Source organism: Schistocerca cancellata, chromosome 7 (assembly GCF_023864275.1).
Source record: "Schistocerca cancellata isolate TAMUIC-IGC-003103 chromosome 7, iqSchCanc2.1, whole genome shotgun sequence".
NCBI lineage: Eukaryota > Metazoa > Arthropoda > Insecta > Orthoptera > Acrididae > Schistocerca > Schistocerca cancellata.
Window position 1 is genome coordinate 174,404,235 of NC_064632.1, and position 26,593 is coordinate 174,430,827.

The following is a 26,593-nucleotide window of genomic DNA, read 5'->3' on the forward strand; positions in this document are numbered from 1 at the left end:
GGAAATGCGTGATTCTGGTTTGGTAACTGCTACCGTGACGGGTGAGAGGTACGCCGATATGTTACAGAATCGCATCATCCCCAGCCTGGCTGATAAACACCTGCTGGAACGTACGATGTTTATGCAGGATGGCGCTCCACCCAATATTGCTAGACGCGTGAAAGATCTCTTGCGCGCGTCGTTTGGTGATGATCGTGTGCTCAACCGCCACTTTCGTCATGCTTGGCCTCCCAGGTCCCCAGACCTCAGTCCGTGCGATTATTGGCTTTGGGGTTACCTGAAATCGCAAGTGTATCGTGATCGACCGACATCTCTAGGGATGCTGAAAGACAACATCCGACGCCAATGCCTCACTATAACTCCGGAGATGCTTTACAGTGCTGTTCACAACATTATTCCTTGACTACAGCTAATGATGATGGGCATATTGAGCATTTCCTGTAAAGACCATCATCTTTGCTTTGTCTTAAATTTGTTATGCTAATTATTGCTATTCTGATCAGATGAAGCGCCATCTGTCGGACATTTTTTGAACTTTTGTATTTTTTTTTGTTCGAATGAAACCCCATGTCTTCCAAGCATGTGTGCCAATTTTTACCTCTCTATCTACATTATTCCGTGATTTATTCAGTTTTCAAATTTATACTGACTTTTTGATCACTCGGTACATGAGTTTTGATTTCTCTACTTTTACTATAGTGATTTTATTTCTGTCATTTCCTATCAGTCCAACTCGAAAAGCTGTCTGAGTGAACGTTGTGAAAGGAAACACTGAAAACCGACCAATCATAGGAAAATATGTTTTCAGCATTTTCGGGAAAAAGCTGTAGATCGAACGTCCGTTTCGTCAGTCCGTACAAAGGAAAATGCTGGGTTACGAAATGAATCTTTTCATATCACGTATTTCTCTTCTTAGTTATTCTAGACGCATATCGAAAGGAAAGTTCCATTAACGAGACGAGATGCATCGTATTAGTGGATCATATAATACCAGAAAGTCGTCTTACAATGTCTTCCTGCAGCTGTGTTATCTACGAAAGCACAGTAACATTTGCTATTTATACAATTGTTGCGTGCACACAACAGAAATTAAGAACGAGAAGTAATCGTAAACAGCTTTCTTCTAATATTTCGATGCATTTAACATGACGGCGCCGGTTTCAAAACAACGTACAGCGCAAGTCTGCAGCGTCATCGCCCATTATACAATAATAACTTCCTGGTTGCCACAGTGACTAGCACAGAAGATCCGTTCTGCTTGTCAGAGATTATGTTGCGCAGGACGCCAGAGACAAGTCAGCTGGCACTGCGTAACTTTCTCCCGCTGGTGGGCCAGTGTACCGATATGTCCAGGCCAATACTCGGCATTACGCAGTGTCTAGTGATAGCCCGTCCACTCGCGTAACTAGAACGTCTGCTAACTAGAATTGCCGTAACAACATTAAAAACATATTACAATAAAACATAGCGGCAGCAACGAAGTATTGCCATCTGTCATGTAACTGAACGAACTACTCGGTTGTACTTAACTTGTTATGGTACCTGGCCCCGAAAGTTCTTTCTGTTGAGCAACGAAAATGTTAAGCGGTGCAGCGCCACGGAGACGCAAATACATTGAAGTGACAAAAGTCATGGGATAGCGATATGCAAATATACAGATGGCGATAATGTATAAAAGAGCAGTGCATTGGCGGGGCTATCGTTTGTACTCAGGTGATTCGTGCGAAAAGGTTTCCAATGTGATTACGGCCGCACGACGGGAGTTAAAAGACTCTGAAAGCGGAATGGCAGTTGGAACTAGACGCGTGGGAAATTCCATTTCGGACATCGTTTGAGAATTCAAATTCCGAGATCCACGGTGTCAAGAGTGTGCCGAAAATACCGAATTTCAGGCGTCACCTCTCACTGCGGACAACACAGTGGCCGGCGGCCTGCGCCTAACGACCGAGAGCAGCGCCATTTGCGCAGAATTGTCAGTGCTAATAGACAAGCAACACTGTGTGAAATGACCGCAGAAATCGATATGGGACGTACGACTAACGTATACATTAGTCCAGTGCGGCGAAATTTGGCGCTAATGAGCTATGGCAGCAGACGACCGACGCGCGTGCCTTTCCTAACAGCACGATATCGCCTCCAGTGCCTCTCCTGGTCTCGTGACCATACAGGGCTATTACAAATGATGGAAGCGATTTCATAAATTCACTGTAGCTCCATTCGTTGACATATGGTCACGACACACTACAGATACATAGAAAAACTCATAAAGTTTTGTTCGGCTAAAGCCGCATTTCAGGTTTCTGCCGTCAGAGCGCTCGAGAGCGCAGTGAGACAAAATGGCGACAGGAGCCGAGAAAGCGTATGTCGCGCTTGAAATGCACTCACATCAGTCAGTCATAACAGTGCAACGACACTTCAGGACGAAGTTCGACAAAGATCCACCAACTGCTAACTCTATTCGGCGATGGTATGCGCAGTTTAAAGCTTCTGGATGCCTCTGTAAGGGGAAATCAACGGGTCGGCCTGCAGTGAGCGAAGAAACGGTTGAACGCGTGCGGGCAAGTTTCACGCGTAGCCCGCGGAAAATTGGCTCATGCCACAACTGGAGACCGACAGCGCCGACTTCATCTTTCAACAGGATGGTGCCCCACCGCACTTCCATCATGATGTTCGGCATTTCTTAAACAGGAGATCGTGGTGGAGATCATGATCAGCAATTCATGTCATGGTCTCCACGCTCTCCCGACTTAACCCCATGCGATTTCTTTCTGTGGGGTTATGTGAAAGATTCAGTGTTTGAACCTCCTCTACCAAGAAACGTGCCAGAACTGCGAGCTCGCATCAACGATGCTTTCGAACTCATTGATGGGGACATGCTGCGCCGAGTGTGGGAGGAACTTGATTATCGGCTTGATGTCTGCCGAATCACTAAAGGGGCACATATCGAACATTTGTGAATGGCTAAAAAAACTTTTTGAGTTTTTGTATGTGTGTGCAAAGCATTGTGAAAATATCTCAAATAATAAAGTTATTGTAGAGCTGTGAAATCGCTTCAGTCATTTGTAATAACCCTGTATTTGTTGGATGCTAGACGAATGGAAAACCGTGACCTGATCAGACGAGTCTCGATTTCAGTTGATAAGTGTTAATGGTAGGGTTCGAGTGTGATGTAGACCCCACGAAGCCATGGACCCAAGTTGTCAACAAGGCACTGTGCGAGATAGTGTCGACTCCATAATGGTGTGGGCTGTGTTTACATGGAATGGACTGCGTCCCCTGGTCCAACTCTGGAAATGGTTATGTTCGGTTACCTGGAGACCAACTGCAGCCATTCGTGGACTTCATGCTCCCAAACAACGATGTAATATTTAAAGATGATAATGCATCGTGTCACCGGCCGACAATCGTTCGCGACTGATTTGAAGAACGTTGTGGACAGTTCCAGCGAATGAATTGGCCACCAGATCACCTGACATGAATCCCATCTTAGATCTGTAGACATAATCGAGAGGTCCGCTTTTGCACAAAATCATGCACCGACAACACTTTCACAATTGTAGTCGGTTATAGATGCATGCGTGGCATGCGTGACATGAATTCGACAAGTCCTTGCTATGGTTCCAGAAGTATACTCATAGGTCATTAGTTTTCCATTAATGACGGGCCTGTGGTTTGTGGGTGCAGAGTTGGAAGTTGATAGCGTCCCAGATGTGGTCAATCGGCTCGGACATGGTGAATTTGAAGGCCAAGACGTGAATATCGGTTTACTGTTATGGTCCTCAAACCACTGTAGCACGATTGTGATCTTGCGACACGGATAATTATTCTTCTGAAAGATGCCACCGCCGTTAGAGAAGGCATCAAGCATGAAAGGATGCAAGAGGTTCCCTATAGCATAGCACTGCCCCATCAGCCTAAGTCAGTGGCGCAGTGCCTGTTTCGCGGAGCCTTTCGCCTGCCTGCATGGCGACATATCCTGACACGACCATCGACCTTGTGTTACAAGGAACGTGATTCATCGGGTGAGGTGACCTGTTTCCACTGATCCACTGTCCAGTCTCGACGGAGCTATGTCCATTTCAGTCGTAATTGACTATACTGAAGGAAAGAACGCGACACAAATAATAACTAACGTAGAGTAACGAAATTTCGGAAATAAAAATTGTTCAAATGGCTCTAAGCACTAAGGGACCTAACATCTGAGGTCTCAGTCCCCTAGACTTAGAACTACTTAAACCTAACTAACCTAAGGACATCAGACACATCCATGCTCGAGACAGGATTCGAGCCTGCGACCGTAGCAGCAGCGCAGTTCCGGACTGAAGCGCCTAGAACCGCTCGTCCATAGCGGCCGGCAATTTCGGTAATACATTTGTCTAGGTAACATACAGAGGGGTCCAAAAAATGTATCCGCTGTTTAAAAGTCCATAACTTGCAAACTAAGTGACGAAGTTGTCTCATTTTTGGTGAAAGTATAGCTTAATGTCCAACTTAAAGATATCACTTTAGGTGTTCTAAATGACCACCATTAACATCCACACACAAACAATGCCGCCGGACTGCAGCACGAACTACTGACTGCAGCGTGTTCAGTTGGATATTTGCACATGAATGTACGATGGATTCTCGAAGTTCATCCAATGTGCGTGGCTTTTGTCGATAAACGACGTCCTTTAGTGTTCCCCACAGGTAAAAGTCCAGAGGAGTTAGGTTTGGTGAACGTGGTGGATACTCCACAGCACTTCTACGGCCTATCCGTCTTCCTGGTAGATTTTCGTAGAGATACGCCCTAACACGATTTTGGTAGTGGGCTGCGGCACCATTTTGTTGAAAGTAAACTCTTCCGTCTCCATACAAGTCTCACAGACTTCTGTGATGAGCGAGTGAATTGTTGTAACACACGACGGGAGTTAGCTGGACTTGTTACTGTCCAGATCGTTGTTTGTGTACATCTTTAACACAGCCTTCGGCTTCAAATTTGTCTCGAATGTGACGAATCGTTAAACGTGTCGGTGGCTCTGTTTGGTACTCATTTCGCCATTGGCGTTGAACCTCATTAATGTTTTCATACTTAAAATACAACTTCAAAACTGACTTCCTTTCATCGAATGTAAGCCTTGTGCCAGCCATGTTGAGTAACTAGGTGCAACTAAGAACAAAACACTGACTATCTGACCACTGTCATCTGACAAAACAAAACAACGCAATACAACACTTGTGTGGCGATTGCCGGAACTACAAACTATTATACTACCAAAGATGAGACAACTCAGTCAGTTAGTTTGCCAGTTACCGACTTTTAAACAGTGGATACATTTTTTGGACCCCTCTATATATATTTGATTAATATTGCAAGATCAAAAGTTAATATAAACGCGAGATAAGCCATTAAAATCTGAAATGCTGGTGCATTAATAACCAGTGTAACTGCCAGACTATTGAATGTAAGCACACAAACGCGTATGCATTGTATTGTACAAGTATCGGATGTCAGTTTGTGGCATGGAGTTCCATGCTGTTGCTCTTGGTCGGTCGATACACGCACGGTTAAAGCTATTTGTGGATGACGCTGGAGTTGTCGTCCGATGATGTGCCATAGACGCTCGATTGGAGACATATCTGGTGATCAAGAAGGCCAGGGCAACATGTCGACATTCTGTAGAGCATGTAGGGTTACAACAGCGGTATGCGGGCGATCGTTATCCTGTTGGAAAACACCCCATGGAATGCTGTTCATGAATGGCAGCACAACAAATCATGTTACCAGGTAGACGTACAAATTTACAGTCAGGGTGCTTGGGATGACGCTTGCTGTCATAGGAAATCGGGTCATACCTCCGGGTGTAAGCCCAGTGCGTCTATCACGCAGACAAGTTGATTGCAGACCCTCAACTGTCCTCCTCCAAATCAACGCATGGCCATCACTGGCACCGAGGTAAATCCAGCTGACACCATAAAACACAACAGACCTCGACCCTGCAGTCCAATGGGCTCTCGCTTGATACCACTGAATTCGCAAATGGCAGTGGTTTTGGACCAGTGGAATACACGCTACAGGCGTCTTGTTCAGGGCTGTCCTTGAAGTAACCGATTTGTAACAGTTTGTTGTACCACCGTCCTGTCAACTGCTGCTCAATTTGCTTCTGCAGATGCAGTACGATGCGCTGGAGTCATACGCCGAACACGATGGTCTTCCCTGTCAGTAGTGCCACGTGGCCGTCCGGAGCCCGGTCTTCTTCGACCGCACATTCCCGTGAACAGCCCCGCCAGCAATCGTATACAGTGGATACATTCCTACCAGCTTCCTGCAGCATCCCAGAAGAAATATCTAACTTGTCGTAGGCCTATTACACGACATAGTTCAAACTCAGTGAGATGCAGATAATGGTGTCTTTGTCGTCTTAAAGGCATTCTTGACTAACACCAACTCACCACGTGCAGTCTCAAAGGTAACTAACACTTACGACCGTTACAGACTGTATTGGAAGCAAAACTGGTTTGCACCTTCATAGTGGCACTACTAGCGCCACTCTTATGCTACTGGCGCCACGTTTGGATAGACATCATCTTTCAGATGTATAAACTCTCCTACCAACACACAACTCCTTCTTGGTGCTGTGATTTTTCTTCCATCAGTGTATTTAGTTGGCTCAACAGATGTACAGGTGGGGGTCGTCTGTTGCGGGGCCCATGTTCAACAACGATGTGCTCCAAAACACGTGTGTGTGTGACAGCACTACACGATGTCGTGAGATCTGCTGCGGATCGCTGCCGATCCTGCTCTACAGAGCGGACAAGCCTCCGACCTCCGCCGGCCGGGTGGCCGAGCGGCTCTAGGCGCTACAGTCTGGAACCGCGCGACCGCTACGGTCGCAGGTTAGAATCCTGCCTCGGGCACGGGTGTGTGTGATGTCCTTAGGTTAGTTAGGTTTAAGTAGTTCTAAGTTATAGGGGACTGATGACCTTAGAAGTTAAGTCCCATAGTGCTCAGAGCCATTTGAACCATTTTTGAACCTCCGACCTCCGCGTCCTATGATGACTCGCAGACGTCCAAAACGTTGTCTCCTACTCGTGGTTTCACTGTCCCTCGATCACTTTCCATAGATGCTCACGAGAGCAGCACGCGAACAGCTACTCAGCTTCGTCGTTTCCATGACGCTCGTTTCCAGGCGCCAGGCCGTAACGATGTGCCTTTTCTCAAAGTCACTGTAATGATACGCCATTAGTCTCCGCTCCGCTCTTACGCTCCCCTTACCGCGCCAAGTGTTCCCAACACATTCACGTGGCGCTCAGTCTCGCTGTGGGCAGTGGTCATAACGTTTTGTCCCGTCAGTGTCCACTACACAGCGTGATGCAGCTGAGGCGTTCACCTTAGGTATTTCCTGGACCGTGTAAGATGTCATAAGTCCGTTTTCAACTAAATAAACTGTGATAAAGCACTCATATATGTTTGGCATTGCGTCAATCGATGGACACAATCTGAAGGCTATATTATTCTTGAACTATCAAGTTCGACAAGATCGCTGTTAATTATTTTTATTACTGTTACCGGTTTCGACAGACCTCCGCTATAACGTTACAAGATCCGATGATGACAGCGTAAATCTGTCGAAACCGGTAAAAATTGGAAATGCCGTGTGGCTTTGGCCTCCCGTCGGGTAGACCGTTCGACTGGCGCAAGTCTACATCTACATGGATACTCTGCAAATCACATTTAAGTGCCTGGCAGAGGCTTCATCGAATCACCTTCACAGTTCTCTATTATTCCAATCTCGTATAGCGCGCGGAAAGAATGTACACCTATATCTTTCCGTACGAGCTCTGATTTCCCTTATTTTATCGTGGTGATCGTTCCTCCCTATATAGGTCGGTGTCAACAAAATATTTGCGCCTTCGGAGGAGAAAGTTGGTGATTGGAATTTCTTGAGAAGATTCCGTCGCAACGAAAAACGCCTTTCTTTTAAAGATTTCCAGCCCAAATCCTGTATCATTTCTGTGACACTCTCTTCCATATTTCGCGATAATACAAAACGTGCTGCCTTTCTTTGAAATTTTTCGATGTACTCCGTCAGTCTTATCTGGTAAGGATCCCATACCACGCAGCAGTATTCCAAAAGAGGACGGACAAGCGTAGTGTAGGCAGATTCCTTAGTAGGTGTGTTACATTTTCTAAGTGTCCTGCCAATAAAACGCAGCCTTTGGTTAGTCTTTCGAGTTGACGCCACTTCGGTGACTTGCGTCTCGATAGGGATGAAATGATGATGATAAGTACAACACAACATCCAGTCTCTGAGCGGAGAAAGTCTCCGACCCAGCCGGGAATCGAACCCGGGCCAGTAGGTATGACATTCCGTCGCGCTGGCCACTCAGCTACCAGGGGCGGACGTGGAAACCGATAATAGTAATAAAAAGAATTAGTACCGATCTTGGGAAAGTTGGTTCTTCAAGAATAATATAAAGTCCTCACTAAATGACGTAATGTCTTTACGTAGCTATATTCATTACAGAGAGATTAGTGTTAATTTCGCTTTTTTCGCTGTTAATATCGGATTTTAAAAGAATCGAATGCGACGGCGTTTCAAATTCCGATTAGTAGTTTCAGAGAAATTACAATGTTTGCAACGTAACACTTGTCCGTTCTGAACATGACACTAACTGCTGTCTTTTTCGGAAGCTGGTGCTATACGGATCATTCTAGTCAGGCTGATGGGTCGCAGCTAGAGTGTCTACTTTCAAAAAAGGAATAATGGACAAAAATTTAATTTAAACATACTAACCACACTTGGCTACGTCTGGTTGGACTGACACACTATGTGGAAGGCAAAGGACTTGGCCTCTAAGGATGATTCACCAGTTAAGTTGTTCCTCGTAGAGCCATGAAAGAAAGCTGCACGTCAAAAATCGAATGGATTTATAAAAAACGGAATTTAAGTATAAAGAATGTTAACTAATAACTTTCCGCTATGTATTTAATGTGAACCTGCGTTTTTATGTTGCAAAATTACATCAGCAACAGCACAAGAAAAACTTACGAAAGAATGAGGTCGTTAACAATTCCTTAAAATTCCATTAAGGTCATCAAGTCGCACTGAGTACTGTAACACACGCGTACAGACGTTGGTGCAAGGACTTTTGGACAAAGTGAAGAGATTCCTTCGATATAATTGCACATGCAGCAACAATGCCATATTTTAAATGCTCTTGGGTCGTCATAACTTGTGTGTAGACTTCACCTTTGAGAGTACCAGAGAGACAAATGTCCAGTGACGTCAAATCAGGCGAACGTACAGGCCAGCTGATAACGCCTTCACGTCTTATCCAGTGGCAAGGAGAGAACCGGGTACGCGCTTTCCTATCCGCAAGCAAGTAGTGAGTCGTGCACCTACAATGTTGGTACCACATACTTGTACGCATTTGAAGTGGATGCCCTCTAAAAGAACCGGCAGCACTTCGGTAAGAAATCTTTACCTATTCTACAATAATTCCACACCAAATGTTCGCACTCCGTGTTCCTGATCTTCGACTTATCTCAGCCAGTGCATATTCTCAGCGGTCCAAATAAGCATATTCCTCACGTTCAGCATTTCCTGCTTTGTAAAGGTAGCTTTAATGGCAGAGAGAGAATTCTTTGAGGAAGAACTTACTGTCCTAACGTCGCTCAGAACCGAGCGGCATGACATCATGTATCTTCTCTAATGCCGCTGGTTAATCCGCTGGTGACGTGTCATGAGATACGCATAGAGCCGCTTGCGCGCAAATGTGAGTGGCACAGAGCTGCCTTATTCCAGAGGCACTGGCAGCTTCCCTGGAGCTGACATGTGGGCTATGAGCAGAGAGTGGCAGAACATGTATTTAGTTCGCTCCTTTCAATGCAGCCTTATAACTTTCCCGTACCCTTCCTATAAATTTTTGTTACACGCCTGGTGGTTTTTCGTCCTTGTTGAACACCGTCTATCGGGATACCTTTGCATGTGCAACTCAGTTACTCTAAGAAATATCTCATATGTATAGATATGGTGAAGGAAAAATGCCGCACTTAGGGGTTGGCATGCGATTCCTCATCCCAGTTCAAGACAAAAGTGTTTCAACCAAAACCTAGTCTCGCCAGTAAGTTTAAAAGAAATTCATGCAGTGTGGTCAAGAACAGGCAGCATGAACTCTGCGCTGTGCCGGAGCTGACACATTAGGTCAGTGAGATGAGGCGATGCCATGGGGAATGGAACGCAGACTCGCCGATGTTGGCGTCGCATTTGCACCAAAGTTTTTTTTTCTTTTGTAGTTAAAGCGTCAAATTGTATCCAATTTAGACCTCCACAATTGGATATTTTGTGTATTTCTTTCTGTACTGTTACCTTTATCCAAACATTAAGACTGGCGTAAACGACCATTTAGTTTCGTCCATCATACAGATTAACCCAATACAAAATAATAGTGGATACATATGGACACGTAAAATACTTCAACAACGAGTCTTTGATACAACTGGAACTGCGTTCTAATACGAGTATCATAGGTACTTCGCCGAGCTGATATGTGAATGGCTTCTAGAATCGCGTCTTTGGACAACCTCTGTCCATTACTTGTGGACGAAGGTTACCAGTTTCTCAAATCGTTGCTCTTATCGGGCTGCCGCCTTTGAGGTTACCGTGCAGAATACACACGAGCAGCAGCAGCACCATAAGCAGCAGCATTAGCTTGGCTATTGGAAGCACCCAGCACCAATTGCATATCGACGTATTCATCGTCTGTGTACTCCAGCGAGAAGCCGTCCTACATAAACTTGACAGGACCGGTTGTGCACTGTGCGGTTAGTGGATACATGCATGCAGTATAATGGATCCCACTGTCATGTGATAGACTATTGTCATGTGACAAAATAATGATCTACTTATAGATGACGAGAACTCTGGAAGGGATGTCTAAGAAATAAAAAAAAACGAAACCTGACGAGGATTGGAACTGCAGCTCCATGGTGGATATGGGTTTGACGACCCAGCAGCCTACTTTTTTTCCTCTCTTCTTCATTTTGTTCCTTATTATTCGTGGCATTTGGTCTGGCCGGACGTCGCGGACACACGTTCAAGTTCATCATTCATTCCTTCACTCGGTTTTTCGCTGTGCTATCGTGCCGGCATTCTACTCAGTAAGCTACAATGGCTGATACGAAAGCGGCGTTGATATACACTTCTCTATACATTCCGATGTACTGCATGATGTGACACTGTTGCCAGCTCCTCATTTTCGTATATCTGTTTTCAAAATGCACCCAATCTGATTTTGCTTGATAAACTTTTGTCTTGAAATTGGATGAGTAATTCCATGCCGATCTCCTTTTTTCTTCACACTATGTAGGTGTCTCTCCTAAGTTTCGTTAGGCGCATTTTTCTGGTGTTGAGACAGATATTAACAATTTATTTTTTCGTTGACACTGGGCGTTGCATGAATTATATATAGAGAGAGAGAAATAGAGAGATTAGTCATATTTATTTAGGGCCTAGTACCGTGCACGATACTGATTTCTCAGCTCATGCCAAACACGTTAGCCAATAACACTCACATAACTGTGTATTTATATGACGGGTTTAATCATTATACACTGCTGGAAAAAAATCATACACCTTGAAAGGCGACGCCGATTTTGATCCGATGACGGCCTATGCCGCCTGGGACATGGTAGATGTACTGATAATGGTTCCAACGTCGTCCGCCAACACATCGCGTAGTGGCATGGGTACCAGAGTGCCATCTGCGTCTACCCTTTACTAGGGAAAGCTCACAGCCAGAAGGCCCAGTGTGGTGCAAAAGTGTGAAGCAAGCAGACACTCATGCCATGGAGAAGCACTCGTGCTTCCTACACCCAACTGAGCGAGTTTGAAACGGGTCAGATTGTGGCTTCCAAGTGGCTGGATGATCCTATCGGCCACACAAGTTGGTCGTGCTGCGTCCGTTGTGCAAAGATGTTGGTATCAGTGATCGCGTGAATATTCTCACGCCCATAGACGAGTTTCTGGACGTCCACGCAGCACACATGCTCGCCAGCATCGTCGTATCGTAAGCGCAGCAGTGGCAGATCGCACAGCTACCACACCACAGGTAAGAGGGCTTGTGAGCTCAGACGTATCAGCACGAACTGTTGCGAACCGGTTACTATCAGTGGAACTACAGACGCGCCCATCTCTAGCCAGTCTTCCATTGACGCCACAGCATTGACATTCACAGCTAATTGGTGCCATCAGAGGGTCAGTTGGAAGATGGAATGGCACGCTGTGGTCTTCAGCGATGAAAGCAGATTCCGCCTGCTCGTAAGTGATGGTCGTTTGCGCGTACAACGTGGACCTGGTGAGCGCTTTCTCGGAGTGTATTCGTCCAAGACACACTGACCCCACCCCACAGCTTTTGGTCTGGGGTTCGCTAAGCTGCAACCCTCGTTCACCTTTGTTGTTTCTGGAGACGACGCTAACGAGCGTTCAGTATGTGCAGAATATTTTTAGACTCCGCTTTTTGCAACAGGAAGGTGATGCGTTGTTCCAACAGGATAATGCTCGACCACACATTGGTCTTGAAACTCAGCGTGCTGTGCAAAGGCAAGACATGCGTCAGACCTCGCCATCACGATCTGCGGACTTGTCTCCAATGGAGCACCTGTGGAATATGATGGGACTAGTGTGACATGTTAATCCGTAACTCTCACAGAACTACGTGAACAGGTCGATCAAGCGTGGAATAGCGTTCTCAGGACAGTATTCGCCGTCTGTACGATCGACTGGTTGCCAGAGTCAGCACCTGCATTGCCGTCCATGGAGACTACACCATGTACTAACTTGGGTGTTTCAGCATGGGTCGATGCCTGGTACCTGAGAACCACTTGTGCAACTGACCCGTAAATGTAATCATTTCAATGTACTCCATATCACTGTTGCAGCAATAATTCTTGAGTGAACTGGAAACCTCTAAAAGGGTGTACTATTTTTTTCTGGCAGTGTACTCGTATTTATTTGTGTGCTATGTTGTTCTCTTGCGTTCCTTCTACATTCTCCGAAAAGAAGTAACGTATCCAGTTTCTCTTAGTTTGTGAAGGTCATTAATTTTTTCAAACTAGCTGGTACTCGACATACGTGAACGATACAGACAGAATGAAAACTGCATTTGCTGTGGGACCCTTTCCTATCGGTGTTGCGGCTGTGCAACATCTTTTGTTTCCTTGATATACGCCGTGACGTATTTCCTGATTTGGGTATGACATCGCTAATTTGCGCGTAAGGGAGCAATCGGTTTCATGTTCAAAATAGATAAATCGTAGTTTCTAAATATTGCAGTTACTTCGGTGCCAGTAATCGAATTTTGAAGAATGAAACGCCATTGAATTCGTCTCGTTTACAACTACGTCTCTATCAGCAGAAATTACTATAGTTCCATCTGAAAAAGTAAAGTTGACACCGATATCTCTGTGATTGTTGTAGCTATAAAAAAGACTACGCGCCGTTTAGTGAAGACGTTTTCACAATTCGTTCAGGAGGAAATAATATTAAGATGACCCTATGGCAGAGACACGTAGGGTGTTGCACTATACTGCTTGATAACACCTAAATTATTGTTTCATAGCTCACTTACCGGCGTTCTAAAAGACGAATAAATTTTGTGGTCAGGTCAGAGGGCCCAACAAGACCCAACAGGGCTCTTCTGGCCGAGCGGTTCTAGGCGCTACAGTCTGGAACCGCGCGACCACTACGGTCGCAGGTTCGAATCCTGCCTCGGGCATGGATGTGTGTGATGTCCTTAGGTTAGTTAGGTTTAAGTAGTTCTAAGTTCTAGGGGACTGATGACCTCAGATGTTGAGTCCCATAGTGCTCAGAGCCATTTGAACCAAGGGCTCTTCCTGGACCTCCATAGCGCGTCCTAGGCAACTCTCAGCTATCGTCAGAAGCTCTCCAGCTCCACGTGCTTCGTTGTGGTAGCAGCGGCTACAGACTGTCTCAAGTGGTCACCATTTACGTATAAGTAAAGTAGACCAGTGTAATAGAGGGCATACGCCGTGTTCAAGTCCCGTCTGAGGCCTGGGTGCGGGCCACAAATGAGACGTTTAGACAGAGGCAGTGCTGAAACTAAGAGCGTCCGAACTAATGACCAGCGTTCACTGTCCCGAACATTGCTCATAAAGCAAGAAAGACTGCTCCGTGAAGCTCCAGTCGGGCGTCCCCCGCGAGCGTGTCAAGGAAGGGCTGCATATGAAGTTTTGCGAACATATTAATCCAGTCTACATATCAGGCAGCGTTCTTGGTGATAGAGGGACCAGGTCTTTCCCTGAAGCGCATAATCAGCCGTTCTTTCCACGAAGACTCCAAGAAAACAATGGAAAGATGTTATGTAAACGTAGTGTAATGTTTCCTGCATGATGTACAATGTGGTGGCTTGTGGATTATGCACACAGATATGCAGATTTTAAAGAACTTATGTTCGACGAGCGACAAATAAACACCTCCTCCCAATGTATTAATATCTATTTCTCTCGCAGCGCAGTGCATTTTATTCCGTGTAGGTCCGACATCAAAACGAATTTCTGCTTCAGGTCTTGATCATTTCTTTCTCTGTAACAAACAACACGGCCCAGTCACATTAACGTGACCACCGTCTCTGTTCGACATCAACGTGCAATAACCCTTCACAGAGGGGGTGGAGGTTGGGTGAAAGCAGGAAGGGTAAATAAACATCTACCAACAGGAGGACAAAGCAACGTATTACCGAGCTCACAGTGTACGTACGTGGTTTGAAGAGAACCAGGATGAGTTACAGAGCTCGCCAGGTCACTAAACTGCGCGGATCTAAACCCAATTGAGAAACCGTGGGCCCACCCCGGTCGTTCTGTTCGCACCATGGATCCTCAACCGCCAGACCTAGTGCAGCTTGCCACCGCACTGTGAGTCAGCATGGCTCCACACCCGTGTCGGTACCTTCCAGAACGTCAGTGATTCTCTCTTCCTGCACGTCTTGCAGAAGTCTGCGCTGCAAAGTATGGTTATTCAGATGTGACTGGAGATACTGTGTTTCTCCTATTATTTTTGAAGTAGTATGCTACGGAGTTGGATACATTTGAAGAAAAACAACTTAAAAAATAACTATGAGACAGGTTTAAAGTTAAATATTAAACTCTTCAATGAAGTATCCTTCGCTCAAACAGCGGGCTAAATGTTGAGACTGATGATCAGTACGTTTTCATCCCATCCCATTAGTGAAGGACACACTTTCAGTACAGCCGACGGTAACCTTCATCGTGGGCTGGAAAGTGTGGTGTGCGCATCGAGAGCGGGGGAGAGACGATCGGCCGTGGTTGAGTTCATCGGTGTTGTTCTGAGACGCATTTCTCCTTTCCACTCGTAGACTGGTTTAAACATTTCTGCGACTCGTTAGTACTGTTGGCCGTGATCGGAAACTGATGTGCACCAGTTGGGCTGCACGCGTTCTCATCTAGATTTTCCACCGCTTCACTGAATCGTTCTTAATCAGAGGCAGACTGGTTCTCCAAAACTTGCTGCCGCCCGTGTCCTTTCTATATTTGTAACGGTAAGGTTATGCTGCTCGGCTTCTGCGAATATTGATCACGCTGTCCACAGGCCGTACGCAGCACGAAAATAGGGAGCATGGCGCCGAGTGGCACACCGCTATTCACATCGTAAAGTCTAGAGCGTAGTGAAAGTCTTGTGCGCGCGTAAATCCTTAGAATTGCAGCCGTGTGCATTCAGTCCGAGATAATCGTATCGATGAGCATCAGAACACGCTGCAAATGACTACACCGCTCGTTATGGTCGCAGTTCATCTACTCCTTAGATAATCAGAGGACACGATAACTAAGTGAGGTTGGTCACGAGACGATGACCGAGGCTATGAATTCTAAAGCACACCCGCTGTGTGGAAATACAGTATGTTAGGAACTAGCTGAGTGGGGCTGCAGGCTGCGACGTAAGTCGAGCCAGAAAGGCTCACGTGGTGGTAACTGTTTAAGAGCACTGCCTGCCAGGCTCTGTTCCGGGTTCTAGTGCTGGTGTGACATAGTTTAAAAAGGTGTGTAAATAGCGACAGCATTTAATCTTTGTATCGCTATCGATAATCGCTAAAAGATTTAATAGCCGGTTTATTTAAACGGCGACAGTATAATCTGAATGTGGCGTGCGGTTCTGCATGCTAGCAGACACATTTCTCTGCTGTGAAAATTGACGTACGTATATCTTGTCTGACTTGTGGATAAATTGAGAGTAATTAACATCGTCAGCACATCTGTATGAAGCCACCCACCAGAATTTTCCACACATTTCGGTGTTCAGCCTTGGCAACTTGCTGCGCCTGTGTATACTTTTTCTACACTGCTTGACAATTGCTAAGGTACAGCGACATTGTTGGACAGTGATAATCACAGGTAATGGATGATATGAAACACAGTACATACTCAATATAGGTAGTGTGCTACATTCATAACGAAAAATTGCACAGATTTCACAACGTGGGATAGCAGGATAACAGACATAAATAACGTTCATGTTTGACACAGGTGAGACTCCAATCGCAATGGTAAAAAAAAAAGTGTGTGATATCTTATGGGACTTAACTGCTAAGGTCATCAGTCCCTAAGCTTACACACTACTTAACCTAAATTATCCTAAGGACAAACACACACACACATGCCCGAGGGAGGACTCGAACCTCCGCCGGGCCCAGCCGCACAGTCCATGACTGCAGCGCCTAAGACCGCTTGACTAATCCCGCTCGGCTCCACAATGGTCGATATCGGACTGTCAGTAAGCAATATGCCATCCTCTGGCACTAATGCATATTTTGTATCTTTTATTCATGCTGGGTGCCAAATTTCTGAGGAGTTCATGGGGAATATTGCCCACTTCTCTCTGAAGGCGACATTCAGTTATTGCGCGCTTCGAGAAAGGGGTGTTCGTTGGGAAAAACGTCTGCGAAGAGCATTCCTGCGTGCTCTATATGATTAGGACCGGGGAGTAAGCAGATCATTCCATACGTTCAGTATCTTCACTCATCGGTCCTGTGTGGGCGGACATTATCGCCCATAAACAGAAAGTCGGGATCTACCGCATTCCTAAACAGATGGACATGATCCAGGGTAATCTCCCTGCAGTTCGGCTGTGCTTTAACGATACCTCGAACGAAGATATTCAGCCGTATTCGGCCACTGTTTGTAATGCCTGCCCACACCATAACACCTAGGCCATACCGATGACGTTCATCAACGTTCTGTTGTGTGTAACGTGTTCCACTCTGACTCCACACTGAATCACTTGCCACAGTGAAGCGGGATTCGTCAGAGAACATCGCTGTGGACCATTGTGGCTGGTCTCAACCAGCATGCTTTTTACATCAATGAACTCTTTCTTCAGGATGGCGTGGTTGACGTGGGCTGCACTTAGCCGGCCGGGGTGGCCGTGCGGTTCTAGGCGCTACAGTCTGGAACCGAGCGATCGCTACGGTCGCATGCTCGAATCCTGCCTCGGGCATGGATGTGTGTGATGTCCTTAGGTTAGTTAGGTTTAATTAGTTCTAAGTTCTAGGTGACTGATGACCTCAGAAGTTAAGTCGCATAGTGCTCAGAGCCATTTGAACCATTTGACTGCACTTAACAGGCATACGAGTATACAAACCAACCTAATTTAATTGCCACGGAATTGTTCTGGCAGAGGCATGTGTACTGGTAGCGACTGCAAGGTAGCAGCTGTCAGCCTATGAGTGAGTTGCGTGTTCCTTTTTGCGTGTTCCTTGTGCCGACAGAATCCATGCCGGTTATTCTGGAGATTTTTTCTGACTCGTGCCAACTACAGCATTGTGTGGGAAAGGCTTTACTGCCAGAAAGTAGGTACCACTTATTAAATGAATCTAGGACTGGTAAACGACGTTTCTATAGGTGCACTAAAAGTTCCCTTTCGATGCATAAAGTACTGTCGCGAGCAAATGTAAGCGGCTGAGTGTCGCCGGGTGAGCGGTCACTCGCCGAGTAGCGATGGGCCAACCAGCTAGCTGTGTCCGACACACTGGCTGCCATGTCGCCTCCGTTCTGCCCCGCCTGCTGCCTTTGTGAACGAAAAGAGCGCCAGTTTCACTTACACGCCTGTAGCTGAAACACGGCCTTTCTGTTTTGCCCCCAAAGATAAGTTAAACTGCCTGCGAACTACTCCAATTAGTTACTAATCAGCCGACACTAACAGTTTCCTCCATAACCTAAAAGACGCACGAGGATTTATCAAGCACCGCGTGTCCCACAGCGCTTTTGCGCAGTGACGGTCGTGTCTGCAGTTCTCAGCCAGACGACGGAAACCTACTTGCACTGGAAGTGAAGCTTGCCTGCGCGTAGTGAGGTGACTTTTGCTGTGCGGTTGGGGATACTCCTAGCGAGACAGGTGATCCAGACACGAAGTACGAGGGACGTTCCGAATGTAAGTTTCCTCATTGTTTTTGAAAGACAAGATGGCACACTAAGTGACAAAAAAAAAGAAACATGTGAATCAGCACCCATTGCTGGTTCAGTGAGAGAAGGGTGGTAAGCGGAGGTGGAATGACGATGCATGCGCAGGGTACTTAGTGGGGACATGAAGTGGAACGATAAAGTGGACTCAGCCGTGCATAAAGCGGGTGGTAGACTTCGGTTTATTGGTAGAATACTAGGAAAATTCAATCAGTCTACAAAGCAGGTTGTTTACAAATCACTCGTGCGACTCATCCTAGAAAACTGCTCAGCTGTGTGGGACCCATACCGAATAGGACTAGCAGGGCATAATTAACGTATACAGAGAAGGGCAGTACGAATGGTAAGAGGCTTGTCTGATCTGCGGGAGAGTGTCACTGAGATGTTGAAAAAACTGAACTGGTAGACTCTTGAGGGTAGACGAAACTACGAACAAAGTTTCAAGAAGCGGCTTTAAATGATGACTCTAGAAATATACTTCAACCCGCTACACATCGCTCCCATAAGGGTCGTAAAGACAAGATTAAATTATTTACAGCACGCGCGGAGGCATTTAAACAATCGTTGTTCCCGCGCTCCATAAGTGAATGGAACGGGAAAAATCCCTGATAACTAGTACATTGAAACGTACCATCTGCCATGCACTTCACAGCGGTTTACAGGGTGTAGATGTAGATGTAGATGTTCAGAGTAGCAGCAGACCGGCGTGTCCGAGGTTATTCGATTACACATCAGGTTGGCAGATGGACGTGTACTGACAACGTGGTGGCCAACGGAAGTGCGTGCTGTTATACGGTATGAATGGACACTTGGGACCAGTGCGTTCGTCACGCCTGCAGACCGTATATGGTGAAGAGGTCATGTCTCGTCAAATGGTGGATCGCTGGTGTTGCATGTTCAGCGAAGGAAAGCAGAGTGTTGGGGATGAAGGTGAGGTGGCCGATCCTCCTCATCAACGAATGAAAACAACTTTGCTAGAGTACAGGACACGGTATTAGCATACATGCGCATAACTGTGTCAGACGTGGCGTCCACAGTGCGTACTGGGCAAGCTGAGGCCGATCACATGCTCCAAGATGTGTTGGGTTACCGAAGAGTGTCTGCAAAATGGGTACCGAGAAACCTGATCCCGGTTCACAAACGTACAAGAATGGGTATGAGCCACGATGACTTGATGCGGTATGCGCAACAGATAAGCGAGTTTCTGTTCAGAATCATCACGTATTGACACTACAGTGAAAAGTCTTGCGATGTCATTGGAGCAGATACCTCCTCGTGATGTTCTTCGTTATCGTACGTTTATGATCACTCTGTCTCAAGTTCGTGGTGTTGGAGAAACATCGACAATTTTTTTTTTATTGATGAACCATTGTGTGTTAGAACTCGTAGGTCTTGTAAACTTGGGCATGATGATAGTGTTTGTGTTTTTGTGAGTGGTAAGGGTGTTGATATGAAATGTAAAATAGTCGGCGATATGACTGTATATAATAGTATATAATAAAGTGTGGTACATACTGCACATGGGTGCACCTCTTTACCCCAGAATCCAAGACCGCCTCAATGACGAGGGGGCATCTAAACCAAAGCTGAATTGGAGCAGGCTGTGCGACAATTTTTCGCAACTCAGGGCACCGAGTTTTAGACAGAGTGGTTTCTTCAAACTGATTGCACGCTATGACAAATGCCTCAATGTTGGTGGCGACTATGTCCTAAAATAGTGAAAGGTGTTTAGTTTACGATGCCATGTTGTATTTGTTTTTGGCAATAAAGCTTCCGTGTGAAATGACGAAACTTTCTTTCGGAAGGACACTCGTAAGTGTGTCTAGTATACAAGAAAAGACCATTGATCAAATATATCTAAAAAACCTGAATTACTTTTAAATGGTTTTCTGCGCCAATACTACTGATTCCTCGTGCCCACTTTGGGCACGCAACACGTAATTACCTTCCTTGTACGTATATTTGTCTGTCCATCTTCTGTGTTTACCCTTTTTAGAGACGCCCATATCTCTTCAACTGAACTACCTGTTACGGTATTCATTAATGCAGTATCTAGTCTTAGGAAACTTCAAACGCAACTCATCATTCTTCAGTAGTTCAGTATCCCACTTCTTTGCACATTGATTCTTGCAGATGAATCTCTTAAACTTCAGTCCACTTTTCATCATTACTGAATTTCGATCTGAGTCTACATTTGCTCCGGCATTTTGGAATTGTAGTGACGGACGAAAAAACCTGGTTTGCGCTATAGTGTGTCGTAGCAAGACTAGATTTACTTCTGATGGAGATCGAGTGCATACTACAACATACATAATATTAGATCACTTTATTATTGATTGAACAATATAAAATATTTCACGTGGAAACAATTGATGTCCACATCAATGACAATCTGTGGCTGTTATTGTCGCAGAACACTATGAATTATCACTTGATACAATGCAGAATGATGGTCTTATCTCGGCATACAATTGACTACAAACTTTTGTTCACACTTCTGGCCAACATTTTCGTTATGTCGCAGCCGGATCTGAAGTAAGACGATGCTGTCGTCGTAGACAGTAATTACTGAGTGGGACAGAGCGACGCTGCACTCTCAGTTAAGTAATCTTCTGGCAGCGGCGGCGTATGAAACTTCTTCAGGGCGTGTCTACGCCGACGTCTGTCACTCGATGCGTGTCAGGCGGTGACTCTCCTTACTTGTCATTCCGTCGTGAGGTACCAGCTTTGGCGAGGGACCTCGTTCTTCAGACGACACCTCGGGGCTCTGTGTCTGAAGATGATTTAATCCAGCTGGAATCTTTCCTTGTATCGAGGCGTTTTCCATGTCTACTTCTTCCTCTTGTGACTTTTGTGCACTGTGTTCGCTATGACTAGCTAAAATGTATTTTATAACGCTACTACTTTTGCTGCTCTCTCATTCCTATTACCGAGACCATATTCACCCTTAACTCTGTCCTTTATTCCTTCCCTTACTGCAGAACCCAATAATCCACGATTATTAGAATTCCGCTTCTCTTTACATGCTGAATTGCACTTTGAATATCCTCATACTAATTCTTGATATCTTCATCTGTGATGGCGGCATGTATAGCTGAACTATTGTTGTTGGTGACGGTATGACGTCGATTCTGATAAGAATAATCCTATCACTGAAATCTTCATAATAATTCACTCTCTGCGCTACTTTCGTATTCATGACGAATGCTACTCCTGTTACATCATTTTCTGCTGTTCTTCATGTAACCTTGTGTTAGTGTGGCCAGAGAGTCTTATCTTCTTTCCATTTCATTTCACTGTCCACCACTATACCTAGACTGAGCATACGCATTTCCATTTTCAGATTTTCTACCTTACTTAACATTCAACTTCTACGAGTAACATTCGACTCCCTGACTTGTGGAACGTTTCCCTTTCGCTGGTTATTCCATCTTTTTCTCATGCTCTCCTCCTCCTTTGGCAGTCCACTCCCGGAGGTCCGAATGGGGAAGTAATCTGGAACCTTTGCCAGTGGGGAGACCATTACGACAAATATTCAGTTATTTTATCCGTTTTTGATTGGAGAACACCGCAGCTGTTTTTGTAAATTACACTGTAGGAAATACTGCAAGTAGCCACAACATTTCTTGAAATGATGGCAAAGGTTCCAGAATACTTCCCCACTCGGACCTCCGGGAGTGGACTGCCAAAGGAGGAGGAGGCCATGAGAAAAAGATGGAATAAACAGCGAAAGGGAAACGTTCCGCAAGTCAGGGCGTCGAATGTTACTCGTAGAAGTTGAATGTTAAGTAAGGCAGAAAATCTGAAATTGGAAATGCATATGCTCAGTCTAGGTATAGTGGTGGACAGTGAAATGAAATGGAAAGAAGATAAGAATCTTTGGCCACACTAATACTGTTATTAGTTTCGAACTTGAGTCCGTTGTCAGATGGTAGCGTTGACTTCCAGAAAGTTTTAAATTTGTGTCCTAAAATATAACAAAGTTTTTGTGATGCATAATTTACAAGCGATTTTTCATTTTACATTTGCGTCCTAAAATTTATCTAAGTTTTTCTAATTGCATAGTGTTATGCTTTTATACGCTTCCTTTAAGGAGGTAAATACAATGTATGGAGCATATACAACGCTATGTATTCACAAAAAAATTGTTAAATTTTAGGACGCAAATGTAAAATGTAAAATTTTTTTTAAACTATGCATCACAAAAACTTCGTTATGTTTTAGGATACAAATATGAAAGTTGCAGAAAGTCAACGCTACCATCTGGTGACGGGCTAAAGTCCGAAACTAGTAATGGTGTAATAAAATCAGTTCAAGAAAACTCGTGACTGGTTGCACTGTAATTTTAAAATATTCGGTTACAGGTCACACGTCCTGTGGATACACGTTACGTGTCGTTAACGCACTGATTTCCGCTTCTGAATACTTATACTAATTCTTCCGTTTTTTAGGGGCAGTTTTCGAAGTGAAGGGCAATAGGGCGCCTCGAACGTCTTCTCGCTCACCGCCCTTTTTGACAGGGACGCTGGCAGAATGAGTATGACTCCTCACATCGCAAGTCTTCGACCGGCCTTTTCATTGAGCATTTAAACAGAGGCTGGGATCGGACCCGGTTCCGAGGACTTTCCTATTACCAATAAAAGACGCCACCCCTAGACTATCGTGTCTCGACCCGCAGAAACATCAGTATAAGGAACCGCTTTAGCGAAGGAGACCCAGCACCGCAACGGCCTCTGAGCGTTGGGACGCCTGCCCATAGCTTTTTAACTTCACACTGCGGAGGAGCTCTGTGTGTGGGCGTACCGTGGAGGCGGCCAGACGTCTGACTGCGGCAGCCGTCGTCACAGACAGGTCATTGTTGAGGCCCACGAACTTTCGACCGCTGTGAGTACCTGTTGTCCTGGATGAGTCACAGCGTTGCATGCATTTCACACACTGGAGGTGTATGCTCTGTACTTTGTACGAAAAATTTTGCAAGCAGTATTGCAACTTCGCATCGACTGCTTTACTGGAAGTATCATGTATACTATTTATGCATGGAAGTATATAACAAGGATGTATAATAAATTAATGATTATTATTTCACGTCGCTCGGTTGTTCGGTTTATTTTTAAAGACGTTTTAATTCCCACAACTACTCTTATCCCAACGACTACACTTATTCCACATACTGTCATTATTTACAACTACAAATGAGCGAAAGTTTCGCGCAGGTCCTCTGTTTACAATAAATACTTCAAATGGTTCAAATGGCTCTGAGCACTATGCGACTTAACTTCTGAGGTCATCAGTCGCCTAGAACTTAGAACTAATTAAACCTAACTAACCTAAGGACATCACACACATCCATGCCCGAGGCAGGATTCGAACCTGCGACCGTAGCGGTCACGCGGTTCCAGACTGAAGCGCCTTTAACCGCACGGCCACACCGGCCGGCCAATTAATACTCAGGTGATAGACACCGGGAAAACTGTTGTAGTACCATGGATAAATCTAACACCATTTTATCCAAGCATTCCTTCCCCACTGACAAGAAGACCTGTTAAAATGGCATTTGCGATCACTATAAACATCTCGCAGAGACAAATACTTCAAAGATCAGGATTGTATATACCACATCCCATCTTTACCCACGGACAATTACATGTAGACTTTTCAAAGGCAACTAAATCAACTAAAATTTTTGTATCCTTTAAAGAAAATGAAAAACAAAAAGTACACGAAGATTACATTCTTACGTCAAATATCGTTCACAGTGAGACACTCCAATGCTCTAAAGAGGAAAGTTTCCAACCGATTTCTCATTCACAAACAGCAGTTGACGGGCGTTGCCTGGTGAAACGTTGTGATGCCTCGTGTAAGGAGGAGAAATACGTACCATCACGTTTCCGACTTTGATAAAGGTCGGATTGTAGCCTATCGCGATTGCGGTTTATCGTATCGAGACATTGCTGCTCGCGTTGGTCGAGATCCAATGACTGTTAGCAGAATATGGAATCGGTGGGTTCAGGAGGGTAATACGGAACGCCGTGCTGGATCCCAACGGCTCGTGCCACTAGCAGTCGAAATGACAGGCATCTTATCCGCATGGCTGTAACGGATCGTGCAGCCACGTCTCGATCCCTGAGTCAACAGATGGGAACGTTTGCAAGACAACAACCAACTGCACGAACAGTTCGACGACATTTGCAGCAGCATGGACTATCAGCGCAGAGACCATGGCTGCGGTTACCCTTGACGCTGCATCACAGACAGGAGCGCCTGTGAGGGTGTACTTAACGACGAACCTGGGTGCACGAATGGCAGAATGTCATTTTTTCGGATGAATCCTGGTTCTGCTTACAGCACCATGATGTCGCATCCGTGTTTGGCGACTTCGCGTTGAACGCACATTGGAAGCGTGTATTCGTCATCGCCATACTTGCGTATCACCCGGCATCGCCATACTGGCATATCACTCCCCGTGATGGTATGGGGAGCCATTGGTTACATGTCTCGGTCACCTCTTGTTCGCATTGACGGCACTTTGAACAGTGGACGTTACATTTCAGATGTGTTACGACCCGTGGCTCCACCCTTCATTGGATCCCAGCGAAACCATACATTTCAGCAGGATAATGCACGACCGCATGTTGCAGGTTCTGTACGGGCCTTTCTGGATACAGAAAATGTTCGACTGCTGCCCTGGCCAGCACATTCTCCAGATCTCGCACCAGCTGAAAACGTCTGGTCAATGATGGCCGAGCAACTGTCTCGTCACAATACGCCAGTCACTACTCTTGATGAACTGTGGTATCGTGTTGAAGATGCATGGGCAGATGTACCTGTACACGCCATCCAAGCTTTGTTTGACTCAATACCCAGGCGTATCAAGGCCGTTATTACGGCCAGAGGTGGTTGTTCTGGGTACTGATTTCTCAAGATATATGCACCCAAATTGCGTGAAAATGTAATCACATATCAGTTCAAGTATAATATATTTGTCAAATGAATAACCGTTTATCATCTGCATTTCTTCTTGATGTAGCAATTTTAATGGCCAGTAGTGTATAAATTCATGATTATTATTTCACATCGGCTCATTTTCAAAGATGCTTTCATTCCCACAACTATCCTTATCCCAACGACTACACTTTTATCAAATGCTGTCATTATTTAAAGCTGTAAAAATGCGAAAGTTTCGCATGAGTCCCCTGATTATAAATAACTTCTGGTCGTGGTGCGCCGGCTCCTTCAACCCACCAAACCTACCATCCTCGTACACGTTTGCCTCATTTTGGGGCGCCAACTCCTGTCATTTTTTTTTAGTCAACTGTCTTCCGACTGGTCTGATGCTTGATGCGGCCTGCCATGAATTCCTCTCCTGTTGCAACCTCTTCATCTCGCACTTGCAACCTAAGCCCTCAGTTATTTGCTGGATGTTTTCCAATCTCTGTCTTCCTCTAGAGCTGTACCCACTACAGCTCCCTCTAGTATCGTGGAAGTTATTCCCTGATGTCTTAACACATGTCCTATCATCCTGCTGCTTGTACTTGTCAGCGTTTTCTATATATTCCTTTCTTCACCGTTTCTGCATAGAACCTCCTTATTCCTTACCTTGTCAATCCACCTAATTTTCAACATTCTTCTATTCCCTTCTGTTCCGGTTTTCCCACAGTCCATGTTTCACTACCTTACAATTCAGTGCTCCAAACGCACTTCCCCAGAAATTTATTCCTCAAATTAAGACCTATGTTTGATATCAGTAAGCCGGCCGTTGTGGCCGAGAGGTTCTAGGCGCTTCAGTCCGGAACCGCGCTGCTGCTCGGTCGCAGGTTAGAATCCTGCCTCGGGCATGGATGTGTGTGATGTCCTTAGGTTAGTTAGGTTGAAGTAGTTCTAAGTTCTAGGGGACTGATGACCTCAGATGTTAAGTCCCATAGTGCTCAGAGCCATTTGAAACATTTTTTTGATATCAGTAGACTACTCTTGGCCAGGAATGCCCTTTTTGCCAGTACTAGCCTGCCTTTGATGCCCTCCATGCTCCAACCGTCATGGGTTATATTGCTGCCTAGGTATCAGAATTTCTTAATTTCATCTACTTCGTAGCCATGAATCCTAATGTTAAGTTTCTCGCTGTTC